Genomic DNA, 13,223 nt, shown 5'->3' with positions numbered 1-13,223 from the left:
TGTCACATTGAAATACACCCCCGTACAAACACACAAACGCAAAGCCCAAGGAAATAGATTGACATTTTGTGAAATACGTTTATTTGCATTCTGTTGAGGGTTAGATGAGAAGATACTGTCCTAGTGTTTAGATGTCAAATATAAAGCTACAGCCAGCAGTTGGTAAGCTTAGCTTAGCTTAGCACAAACACAGGAAACAGGGGGAAACAGCTAGCCTGGCCTGAAGTGTACAAACGACACCTTATGTATTACAGCTGGTTACATACCTGACTATTTCCTGCCTGCACGCACTCATTTTTTGTTGTGTCTAGATGTTAACCCAAGGTTTGCAAATGTCTCACAAGATGGTTAAACAAGCTCTTCTTAGCATTCAGAACATTAATATAGCCACAGACAAATATTTTCAGTAACATCTGTATTTCACATATTGGGGAATGGCCTGTGAGAGCCGTGTGCAGGCTGTCTCAGTTCACTTTCTTTCAGTATTTCGAGTGCAGCCCCTTTAAGTTTAGGCATAGACCATGAATGGTTAAAGTTGTGTAGGTTGTCAAGTATTTTTGTGATGCAGTGTAACTTTTACGGGGAGCGTACCTATGTTCCCTGGGTCCTATGTTCCCCTTCACATACAAAAAGGTCCTATGTTCCCCGCTTTTCCCCAAAAAGTTGTAAGGAATTCCCTGGCAAATATGCTTGTGTAGACCCTGACACTACCCCTAACCCTGACCCTAACCGTAACCTCTGTATTGTCTTTACTTTAATTAGTGAGCTTTAGACAAGGCGGGATTTGTAAATAGCAAGGTGTTTGCATCTGCTTTAAGTGTTTGTGCTAAACTATGCTAACCTAAGATAAACTAAACTATACTAAGCTAAGCTAAACTAAGTTAAACTAAGCTAAGCTAAGCTAAGCTTAGATAGGATAAGATAATATAAAATAAAATAAGATAAGCTAAGTGGCTATTCATTTCCATGTCCTTAAACAATACAGATATACGTACTGTATACAGTAGCCTGCATACTCAAGTGTGAAATATTCTTCTTTATATCATCTCTTTAACTTTTCAGTCATCATTATGTTCAGCAGGCTCAAAAGCACAACAATCCAGCAGTATTTAACTGTCTGCCAGTGTCTTTTCAGTATTAAGGCTGACCTGTTTTACCTGCTCTGTCTCATATATTCTGGTATGAGCTGCATCCCCCACTCTCTCCACCTCTTCCTCTTCCTCTTCCCCTCTCTCTCTATCAGGGCTGCAGTGTGACCCGGCTAGCTTGCTAAGTTTATCTCTGTGCCAATCTGTGCCCCAGAGGCATGTGGAGGCAACCTAGAAAAGACAGAGTGCACTGTCAGTTAGAATAATCAGAAGAGGGAGGAGGGGATGAAAACTCATGATGGCCTGCTCTGTTTTACACAAGCTGTAATCTGCAGCAGAACAAGGGACCGTGGTGGAGCATGTGCATGCAAGCGTGTGGTTTTGTCAGCGTGTGGGTGTGTGTGTGATGGTTAAGCATGAGAAACCATCTCATAACAGTACAGTAGGCACACAGATATTAGCTGCAAATGCTCAAAGCAATTTCAGTAAAAAGCACCTGGACTTGGTTATTTGTATGACGTTACAATACGGTTACAAATAACCAGGTCCAGTTGCTTTTGACTGAAATTGCTTTGAGGATAACGATGACCTGGACAAATGAGAACATTCACAAGCTGATTAGCTGCAAATGATAGCAGAGTGCTTTTTAAGCAATAGAAATAAGCTTGGTGCCCTGTTCACGGTGACCTTTCTGCTGCTGTTTGCCTGCAAAGCTCTGAAACTGACTCAGCCACTTAATAATTAACACCAACCCCCCAAACCATTTCATGTGGTCCATGCTAATTATGCTAATTTTAGCTTTTAGCCATATCACTGTATAATGTATCAGATATCAAGTAGTGAAACTGATAACAATAGATTGCATGTGGTCCCTGTCTAACTTGAAATGTCTGGTTGACAGCTTATAGGTTTCCCATCCACCATGCTACAGCTTGTTGTTTGCACAAGAAGCTAAACATGACCTAAAAAGTGTGTTTATATCTTCAGGAAACCAGATGGTCCAGAAAAGCACACAGCAAATGCACTACACTGTTTTAACTGGTGCACCGGAATTTACTGCAAACCTATCAGTCCATATATTGATCCACAGTGAGGCATGTTTGTGAATAATGAGGTTGTGACCTCTGTGTTGTGAGCTGACATCATCACTCTGGGGTTGGAGCCAAACGCAACACCGCACTGGAAAAGCCCCTCTGGCCAGGACCGGGGAGATCTCAGCCCTGCTGGTGGTGCACTGCATCAGGTCCAGCTCAGAGTTTGATATGATGTCGGCGCACACAGACAGGGGACCTTTGGCTGAGGCCTAGAGGTAATACTGCACTGCAGCAGGGTGTTGCTCTTTTCTCTTTCTTACTTTATCTTTGATGTAGCTTTTATTGTGCAACACGTAATAAAGTCTCAATTGTTTGTGGAGGGAAAACTTTTATGAAACTGTCATAAATGTCAATGATTAGTTTTAGACAGGCCCAGTCATTCCTCCAGACAGTGAGGTGTTCTTTCACGGTCAGTAGGGCACTTTTACATTCAGCACAAGTTTTGTGCTGAATGCTGGGGTAACAACATTAAAGCATAATGAGACAGACGTGTTCTGTAAAAAGACTTGTCCATTAGAGACATTTTTGTAAAACGTGTTCATTTCCTGAGACAGGGGCTTGTGTTTCATTTCATATTTCACAATTGTTATTTTTAACATTTCCATTTGTTTATCACTAGTCTAAGAAATCTAATCTAAAATGGCTATTATGGCGATGTATTCACTGGTTTCTAGAAGCTTCAATGTAACTATAAAATCCCATTTCCATTACTCATCCTTGACTTAGCTGCGGGAGCTTTCTCTTCGGGCATGTTGAAGCACAGTCAGGGCAGTGTCTATGTGTCTACTGGCCCAGTGGTTGAGCCCTGCCCTCTGATGACTCATTAAACACTGAAGACAAAGAAAAGGGGAGAAAAAAAGTGAAAACATCCGCGTAGACTTCTGCACTTTGCAATTATGCCCACTTCTTGGTCAAGCTGTAGCTGTTTTGTTGGTCACAAGCTAATCCCTCCATTTATTAGTCTCAAACCGCACTGCAGCAGCACAAGGGACACACCCGGTCACACATTACAGAGCATGAATGTGAGGGATACAACAGTATTAACACTCTCCTCACCTTTGAGTAAACCACAGGGCGTGGCTCATGTATCATAAAAGAACTGCTTTAGTAACTTTCCATTTCAGTACACCTCACTCAAAAGGAGTGGCTTGTGTGATAGTCTGACTCCACGATTAAGCAACAAGTAGTTTAATTGTGCGAACATTGTCACATACGCCTCGTAATACCAACCTGAAGGACCGTGCGTTGTGTGTTTATATTAATCATGATTACTTAACGTTTCATTACACATTTTATATACAGCATATTAGTATTTGTCTTACAGGCATCCATCATCACCATTTATTTGGTTTTACATTGGAGTCATGTAATCGATACCAGTGAACATTCAAGTCTGCCTTTGTATTTTTACAGCAGAGTCTGCAAAATAGTTAGTTATAATGTGAAACAGGCAGTGGTGGAAGAAGTACTCAGAAGTTTTACTTAAGTAAAAGTAGTAAAATCAGACTGTAGAAATACAAGTGGAAGTCCTACATTCAAAATGTTACTTAAGTACAAAAAGTAAAACTACTTATTATGCAGAATGGCCCATTTCTGAATATTAGATTATAATTATTTATAGATTAAGTAAATCTGTATTGCAATGTGAATGAAATGAAATGCTTTTATGCACAGGCTCTGCTTTCTACCACTATTGGAGAACGCACTCCTCTGACGCTACCCCCCTCAGGAGACACATGTCCTTATCATGTGCACATTCCCCCTCTTTTTTACTGTCTCCTTGATTCTTTGCTGCATTCCTGTGCAGATTTGGCTGCGTCTCGTCTCTGCAGGTCGACACAGGAGCCCATCAGCTCTCCTGTCAACATGCACACAGGGCGAGTGTTGGAATTTGGGTGTGTACAAAAAGAGCAAGGATGTTCTTTCCAGTGGTGATATATTGTGTGTTTATGGAGAAATGGTTTCTATGTAAGCCAGTCGCAAAAAGCAAAAATATATTGAGGGAATGAAAATGGAACAATACTATATAGACAGATGGCAAATGAAAGAAAGAAGGGAGCACAGCCTACTCCTATCAATGTTTCATCTGAGTCTTTGGTACTGCAGCACCCTATAGTGGGAGTATTGGAAGCCCACTTGTTGTGTAACACCTTTTTTTCCCCTCCTCCGCACTTTCGCCAAACTGTGCTACAACAAGGTTGAATCACAACAGCTTTCATCTTCCAGCGTGGGATATTTTAAGTTGTTTATGCTGTTAACGCTTCCCCCTTTCCCCTCATCTGCCTTAATCCACTGTAAAAGAAAAGAATCAAGTCCAGTTAGTCGTCGTAAGCACAACTCACTCACCAAAGAAGTGATTTCAACATGTGTTTTTTGCTTGAAGAAACCTGTTGCCCAGCTTTAAAACACATGACTCATCCCGCACCGTAAAGACAAAAAAAGTCAGACGGTCTATCACAATGTACAATTTTCTGTGATCTCATAAGACTCTTTCATGTGAAAACCTGTAGAGTAGCAACACATTTGTGGCCTTGATTTTATCTTTTTCCGCAAACTGGAACAAGGTCTGGCAGTAACTAGAACCACCAGTAACAAGTAGTGTGACAAAATACTGATACATCTCAGTAATAAAATTACAGATACCCCCCAAAATAACTTGTTACAACTTTACATTTGTTGTCACCGCCCCGTCTACTGATTTGAAATCCAAATAACTGTTGGCAGGGAGTAATACATGAAGTAATACCATTGCTTTTGAAAACAGTAAATTATATTTATGTATTTATATTTCTTTAAGAAAAGAGGCCAACATTGAACTGGAATAACAGTTTTTGTATGCTTACATATGCTGGAGACTTCTCATATTTGCTCTTTTTTCAAGTTTATGATTTCTGTGATTATGTGAAATTAAAATATATCAATCAATGGACGAATGGAAGAAAAACCTGGTCTTGTGGATTTGGGAGCACTTATGTATGACAATCCTTAGTATCAAATAAATAAATAAACATGAAACAATTGTTTTTTATTTTCATAATAATCAGGTTTATAGGACTTTTTATTTCATTAAGAAAATTTCCACAATGACTCTTGTATTCAGTGTGTAATCTAAGACAAAACGTAAAGTTCAATTCCCTTACACTGCCATATTGCTAAAAAGCACTCATTGATTCTTGTGTTCTGATCTGCTTTCGTTGACCTGACAATTCGTTCTCTATAGCACTGAGCTGGAGATTGGCTTCCCTGCATGTCTAACTTCAACATTAATGGAAACATTGATAAAAAAGAGCCTATATATCAGCATATACTATAATTGTGACTTTTCGCAATTCAACTTTGACCCTCTACTGTATTTAGTTAGCATAACATGTTTGCTGGCTCACATGGAGCATACCGACTGAAAGCCACAAAACCCTGCCTCGCTGCAGGGCTCTTCTCCAGCCAACTGCCACTCCACTCTGCAGCGTGGATGAATGATGCTCGGCTGCGTCATTCAAGTGCTGCAGCATGTTGTCCATGTGTGCATACGTGTGTGTGTGTGTGTGTGTGTGCGTGCGTGCATGCATGTGCGTGTGCGCATGTGTGTGTCAGACTGCTGGGGGGGGGGACACACGTTCATTTAGGTTCTTCAGACGCGCTTGTTAAAGAACAGGATGTGAGGAGGGAAACGGACACAGTTTTGAACAAGCAGGACGATGTTCTGCCCGTGATGAGCCAGAGCATATGTGTGTCTGAACATGTTTGACTGTCAAGCGTCCACGGAAAGGCTGAGTCAGTCGAGAGAAACACAGAGAGAGTCAAGCTGAAGGCAGAAGCTGCATTGAGCAGTCTCCATACATTATGAAAGCAGAGAAGGTGGGAAAAGACACGAGCACCACAGAGGACACTGTGTGAAGCTACTGCATCTTGATTAACCACAATAAACCTTTTAAAAGTATGTGCAGGAGAAGCACAGTAAAGGTCTGACTCCTTCCAAAAATCACAAAAATGTGTGTCTAATAAGAATATTCCCATATAATACTGAAAATATTATCTCAGAAACAGAATCATAACAGTCATGATGATGTACCGATCTGTGTGCAAGGTTGTAAGTTCGGACACTTTTTTTGGGTAATTTTTCAAGAAATAAGTTGTTAGTTTTAATTATGTCAATCAGCGAGGATAATATGTGTACCAGAGACCATGGTGACAAAAGTGTGTCGTCAATGCAATCCCATAAGTCTACTAACTCTCGACTAACCAAGGGCGCACTCACACTGTCCGTCCGTACCGTGCCCCGTGTTTTAAGGTACCTTTCCCAAACGGGCCGTGGACAGCAAACGGGCCGCAGACGGCAAACCGGCCGTGGACGGCAAACGGGCCGCGGACGGCAAACCGGCTGTGGACAGTAAACGGGCCGTGGACGGCAAGCGTGCCGCAACTAGGCAACTAGGTAACTAGGTACGGTTGCACTCACACTGGTCAAACAAACTAGACTTTAGCTGTGGAACGTGCTTGGGTACGGTACGGATGGACAGTCTGAGTGCGCCCTAAATTTAAACTACAAAGATCACTAGTGATAACACTGACAGCTAATAAAAATGTGTGCGTTTTTTTGCTCCAGATTTTCTTTTCCCAACAGGACACCAGAATCAAATGTAACATGCACAAATCTTGGTGTGTCAAGAAAAACATTCACCACTGGAAAATATGAAGGTCCTCCCTACCCTGTGGGCATCCAAGAATGATTACTCATCTGTCTCATGGTGCCACAATATAAGCTGCATTTGCTTTCCTACAGGATTAAAAGGTACTGCACGGACTAACTGAAAAATCGTAAATATTTTATTCAAAGAGGAGAGAAGAGGAGACAACTAGTAAATACTATTCAGCTGACTTTCATGAAGGTCATGCTGTGATGCAGTGACAGCTGCATTAAAGGCTAACATGTACTGTATATAAGCACATACAGTACTATATATACAGTACATAAAGCCTTGGTTTTGTGAATCTCTACAGTGATGTGCACTTTAGTTAGCACAGGTGATGTATTATTCATATAAGCAGTCAACAGAACGAGAGAGTGAATGCAACCTGCATACCAAGCTAACTATGCATGTACACTCACACACACACACACACGCACACACACGCACACACACACACGCACACACACACAGCAGTTAATGCAGTAAATTTTCCACATAGGCCAAAGCACATAGCCTCTGTTTAAAGAGCAGTGAATGCAAATGTGCAGAAGCTCCAGTGTGAGGACAGATAAGTGGAGAGGAAGCACAGCACGTCCCGGCCACTGAAATCTGCAAAAGCTATACGAGGAAAAAGCACATTGACTTTGCTGAAATGCGGCATGAGAGTCTAAATCCTACTTGATAATTCAGTGACATTCTCTGTTGGCTTTAGTTAAAGCCTAGATCCATTTTGAAATCCTGGTGTGTGCTTGCATCTGAACATATGTGTCTTTGTGTGTGAGACAGTGTGACGGAGAGTGGAAGAAAGTGTTTTAATTACATCTAATTAGAGCTGAGAGATGGGCGATGAACTGGAGCGCAGAGGCCTAATTGCCATGAGACGACCTCCCACCACTGCGCAGTGAGAAGTGGAGACCACCTTCTACTCTCAGTCATTTGGTACTAAAGTCACTAAATAAACACAATGAGGTTTACAGTACTTAAGCAATCAAACCTACGTCTGTCACTGAATCCATCCAAACTTCATAGTCTTCATATCCGTTTATGCATTACAGAATGAATTGAGCAAAGTGTTAACGGACTATCAAAGAGGAAGTCAATGCCACTTATATTTATTCATTTTCATCGCTTTCCCACAAAATGCATCCACGTCTCCCAAAATTAACAAACTCTTCGCTCATTCATACTCCACCCCATGCAAGACACTTTACATTTACGGTATTTTTGTTCAAATGCTAACACACAACTTTAAAAACAGGCACATTTCTTCAGTGGCCGTATTGAAATATATAGACAATCTGAGCAATTTATTTGCAACAAAGTGAAGTAATAATTATTACAAACACAGCTGAATGCAACTTCAACTGAAAAATGAGACGACCCTCACAGTACTGTACAGTGTGGATGATTATACTGTACATGTTGATGTTTGTCCTGTAATTATTATTATTATTGCAGCCCTGGAATCCCAAGCATGTGTTTTTATTTTTCACAAGTAGATTACGAAATGCAAAGATCTAAAAACAATCTGCTGCATTTCTTATTCATTGTTGCACTCAATAAATATGTTATTCTTACAGTGTTTTATAAAGAAATACAGATGTATGTTAAAAATAGAATTACACCGTAAAATATACAAGTTGGTCATTTATGTAATAATAATCCCTGTTGTGAGTGCTTTTAGGTCAGTGTGTTATGACTGACAGTGTGTGTTTCCTGAGTGAGAAGTGAATGTTTTAGTCCTTATTTTAAGACATGTATAAAGTGTTTTGGTGGTTTGAGTGAGTTTTGGAGGAGACATTAACTGTTTGGCCACGACTGTATGAAGAGTTGTTAAAAAGTATTGACCGATCCTTTTTAGCAATTGAAGAAAACTGTAGAAGCAGAACAAGAATCTAATGTTCAAAAAAAAAGTCTCATCTATTATTCAACCTCATCAGCACATGCACACAAATGAGCGAAAGTAATAAAATAGTTTGTATGTGTGTGTGTGTGTGTGTGTGCGTGTGCGTGTGCGTGTGCGTGTGCGTGTGCGTGTGCGTGTGCGTGTGTTCATGTGTGTGTGTGTGTGTGTGTGTGTGTGTGTGTGTGTGTGTGTGTGTGTGTGTGTGTGTGTGTGTGTGCGTGTGCGTGTGCGTGTGCGTGTGCATGCGTGTGTGTGTGTGTGTGTGTGTGCGTGTGCGTGTGTGTGTGTGAGCACAGCAGTGGTTATGTGTATGCAGTTTTAATGACATTTTCGAGTGGATAGTCTGTAAGAGAGTATCATTTGACCTATCTTGAAAATGATTGCTCCTCTATCTCAGGTAATGAGAAGGCTATCGAGCAGCAAACCTGTCCAACTCATTAATGATCTTTTCCATTTCAATACAGTTGGATGCTCAGCACTGTATGTTGCAGATCTGGAACACTTGACGAATGGCATTAGCTTACATATTAGGTCACAAATTTTTCCGACCGGATATTTTAGGTGCTCCACATATAAACAGCGATACAACGATGAGATGAAACAAGGAGAAATGTGAACCTGAGTTATAGAAGCAGCCGTGCCGCTGGCTAATGTTCACACAAGCAGCTCTAAAACTAGAGCTGATACCATGGGATTTCCCAACCTATTAACCATTACTATTTATAGCCATCTGGCCTACTGTGGACAAAAGACTCTAACAGTGCCATGTCTAAAGACAGGAATAGATGTCTTAGTTCTTAAGCCATGTGTTGATTCAAATATAAACTTTAAAGTTGAAGGAGAGAACCTGGTTGGTTTGGAAATGCATTTTTCACTGAAGATACAGAAATTGGAAAAAGACTTTATTTAGAATCTACAGAGTACTTTTATAGTGCAGCTTTTTCCTTTATTCTTAGAAATATGAATGTAAACTACTGTCAATGAGTCTATAAAGGCAAGGAAAGGCTTGTGTGATCAGGTTTGACCCTTCAGGAGCTGTTGTATTGTATCCTGGCCTGCACTGCTGGCTGTAAACGAGTGTCCTCGTGTGCTGTTTGTTGTCTGTATACAGCACGCGTAGCTGTTTTCAGAAAACCTTTGCATGGCTTGTCCCAACAGGCACAGCTGCATTTGCTGTGAAATGACGTAAACATACAACATTGGCTTCATCTTTTGAAATGTTAACACAATAACACAAAGAGTCAAGAGTCTAAAGAGCAACACGTTAATTCACAACTTTCAAAGCATGTTTTGATCGGAGGTATTGCAGTGTTGGCATCAAATACTGTTGTTGTGCCCCTACCATTTGATCCACAACAACTAGGCATATGAGCAAAGCATTTATTCACATTAAATACTATTAATATATTTGCTGCAATAGACTTTAGATAATCTAAGAGTTGAATTTGAATTCAACTGTTATAGAGTTAATTCATTTCTTCAAAATACTACCTCAATTCTGTACTAAGGGCACATTTACACCAGCTGGCAGGTTTCAACAGACTTCAGACCTGATTTTACGCTCACTGACAGCTTTTGGAGGCAAACCGAGGGTTGGCTCTGCGCTCGCCGGTCGGCACTTGATCTGAACTTTTCAAAGCGTAAAGCTGAGCGACTCAGAGGTGCCTCACTCCCAGACACAGTCCAGATATTTAGCAGGCTAACATATCTGGAGCTGTCAAGGACACCAAGAACAAATGAGAGCGTGAGACACAGGATGAGGGGAGACCAGGGGCCACATCTACTGTAATAAACTCACTATGGATAAGTACCTCATACAACCCCACTTATAAAAAATCTGAACTTCCACTTTAACACAAAGGAGCATGAATGAATAGAGATGACATACGAGGCGGATTGTTTTTATTACAATTTAATCCTGTTAGTCTTTCTGTCTGTTTGTCCTGCTCCTCCAGCTGAGGCTCTGACTAAAGTTCCCATTAGCTCCACAGCTGTCAGTCATGGTAAATAATGCATCTGTGCTAACCTTGGGTAAGTATGACTAAGCACACAGTGATACAAGCACACGTGTCTGAGCTTTACATTGTCTTTATCATGCCTGATATTGGTTTGGTTTGTATCAGTCATCATACAGTATGATAATGGACCAAAGCAATTGAGAGCTGTCGCCAGGTAGAAAGGTTTCAGCTGAAACCAGTTACCCATATAAGGTCTCCAAACATTACATAAGAAGCCCACGCCTTTTCATGACCTCAGCAGCTTGTCACTCTGCCTTCCTCTGTGACTGAGGAGTAAAGGATGGGATCAAGCAAACGCAAAGGTCAGAGTGAGAAGGTTTGAATTGTGTAAGAGGAGGAACAGGCTTACAAGGACCTTTTGAAGGAGGTGGCTGATGGCAAACAGGATTTGACCTTAACATTTTCTCAGAGACACATACCTGATGTGTGAGCCAGGGTACACTGTGCACTGAGTGAGACACTTATTAGAGAGAAGTGCCACACAAGTAGGGCTGTTTGACACAATACACTGGAGATCAAAATTAGAGAATAATTTATAAAAACTTGATTTTTTCTGGAATACTATTATTTTTTTATTGTTATAAAATATCAGCTGTGGCTACAAATAGCCAAGGCACTTCAACAAAAATCTTTATTTTGTAACAAAAAACAGTGAGCAAGATTAGAGAACAGTAACCATTGTGTCAGAAGAGAAGATTTCAACCGTGTTTTCTTACAGCTATAGGATTAAAAAATGAACAGGAAGTGTAGAGGCCTTGCTTTGAATGACTTCAGCACATCTGCGCCCACAGGACATCACTGGTTTCTCACACTGCTCTGGTTTGATCTTGGTCCGCTCTTCTTCAGTCTCATGCACAGTTCAGTAACTGTAGTGAGTTTCTTAGACATTACTTTGTTCTTTCTCTATGGGGGTTTAGATCTGGACTCTGGGCTGGCCATTTCATTGTTTTAATATTCTTAGCTTCAAGGAACTGCGTAATTCGTTTTGCAGTGTGATAGGGAGCATTATCATGCAGGAAAATTGCGGACTGATTGGGAGACAATTGCAGTGGTCAGCAGTTGTATAGCCCCAGCGGATATTCAATTAAAGTCTGAACAATAACAATAACAAGATTTCAGAATAAATCAAGCTTTAATTCTTTGTTCTGTCATTTTGATCTCCAGTGTATATCCTTTGAAGGTACTGCGGCCCTTCTCAGTCTGAGACTGTCAAGTATGAAATGTTAAACTGGTCGACAGTAGTATGTTACATTATCTTAGCTCCTGTGTTTTATACAACAGCTCTTTTTATCAACCAGTAAGCAAATAAAAGAACAAGAAAGGTCGTTGCTCGTGGCAGCGTCGTTACATCCTGTGGCTTGAGTAAGACGTTTTTACACAGCCTTATACTTATTGTGGCAAACTGTGGTTTTCTTGACGGGCAAAATTATCTTTTAAATTGACAAACATCATATGTGAAATTCTCAAAATTAGGTCCCATGGTGGTCAATGAATTGGGAAAGATGTTATAAACTCAGAGTGCCCAAAGTAAATGTTCTGAGTATATGGGTGCATTCTCTGTTTCAGGACTGAGAACACTACAGTTGAATAAAGCTCATTTGGGTATTAAAATATAAACAAAATCTCACATTCATTGTCTATTGAGCAGCTCCAGACGTTATACGTGATGACGTCAGGGTGAGACTTAACTTACTATTCTGGTTCCTGACTTTGGCAGAGAGTAGCACATGTTCACAAATACTGATTGAACTTTCCTTGGCTATGGAAATAACATATTGGAATTTTTAAATCAGGTGGTGTAGCCCTTTAATGCACATACAAAACAATGAATTGCTCCTAACAAGCATTATCTGTGTAAGATATATCTTTTTCCTCTGTGCCACTGAGCTCCATCGTCCAAACATCTATTAAAAGCACATTAGTGAGTCACACTCCACTGGGTGACATGTTGCTTTATTACATTATGAACACGGGTGCTATAGCTGAGAAAACAACCTCATCTCAAGGTCCATTTAGTAGCTGATCTGGTGCACTGTAATGATATCAAATGATCTTCATCAGCAGATTGTCGTGAGTAGCCAACATTTTCAAATTTAGAGTATTTTTTAAATCTAAAGCTTAATTTTCGGCCTAGGAAACAACATTTAGGTAAAATAATATCAAGTCCATTTTGTGTGCTGGGTGTTCTTTTTTTCTTCAAATTTTTGCAAAGATTTTTGCAGACCAGAACACAGAAACAGGTAAAACACATGTACAGTACGTCTGCTTTAAGGTGAAAATAAATAAATAAATAAAACCACACAAACAGAAACAGAAAAACCACAACATGAATCCCGCTATCCCTCCCAACAACCCACGTCGACACGGTCACAATAAAGCTAAAACAACATGTGAACGCATAATATGTAACAAAGTAGATAACGTAAGAT

The sequence above is a fragment of the Echiichthys vipera genome, assembly GCF_963691815.1.
Source record: "Echiichthys vipera genome assembly, chromosome: 12".
Classification (NCBI taxonomy): Eukaryota; Metazoa; Chordata; class Actinopteri; order Perciformes; family Trachinidae; genus Echiichthys; species Echiichthys vipera.
Note: the sequence above shows the minus strand (reverse complement) of the source record.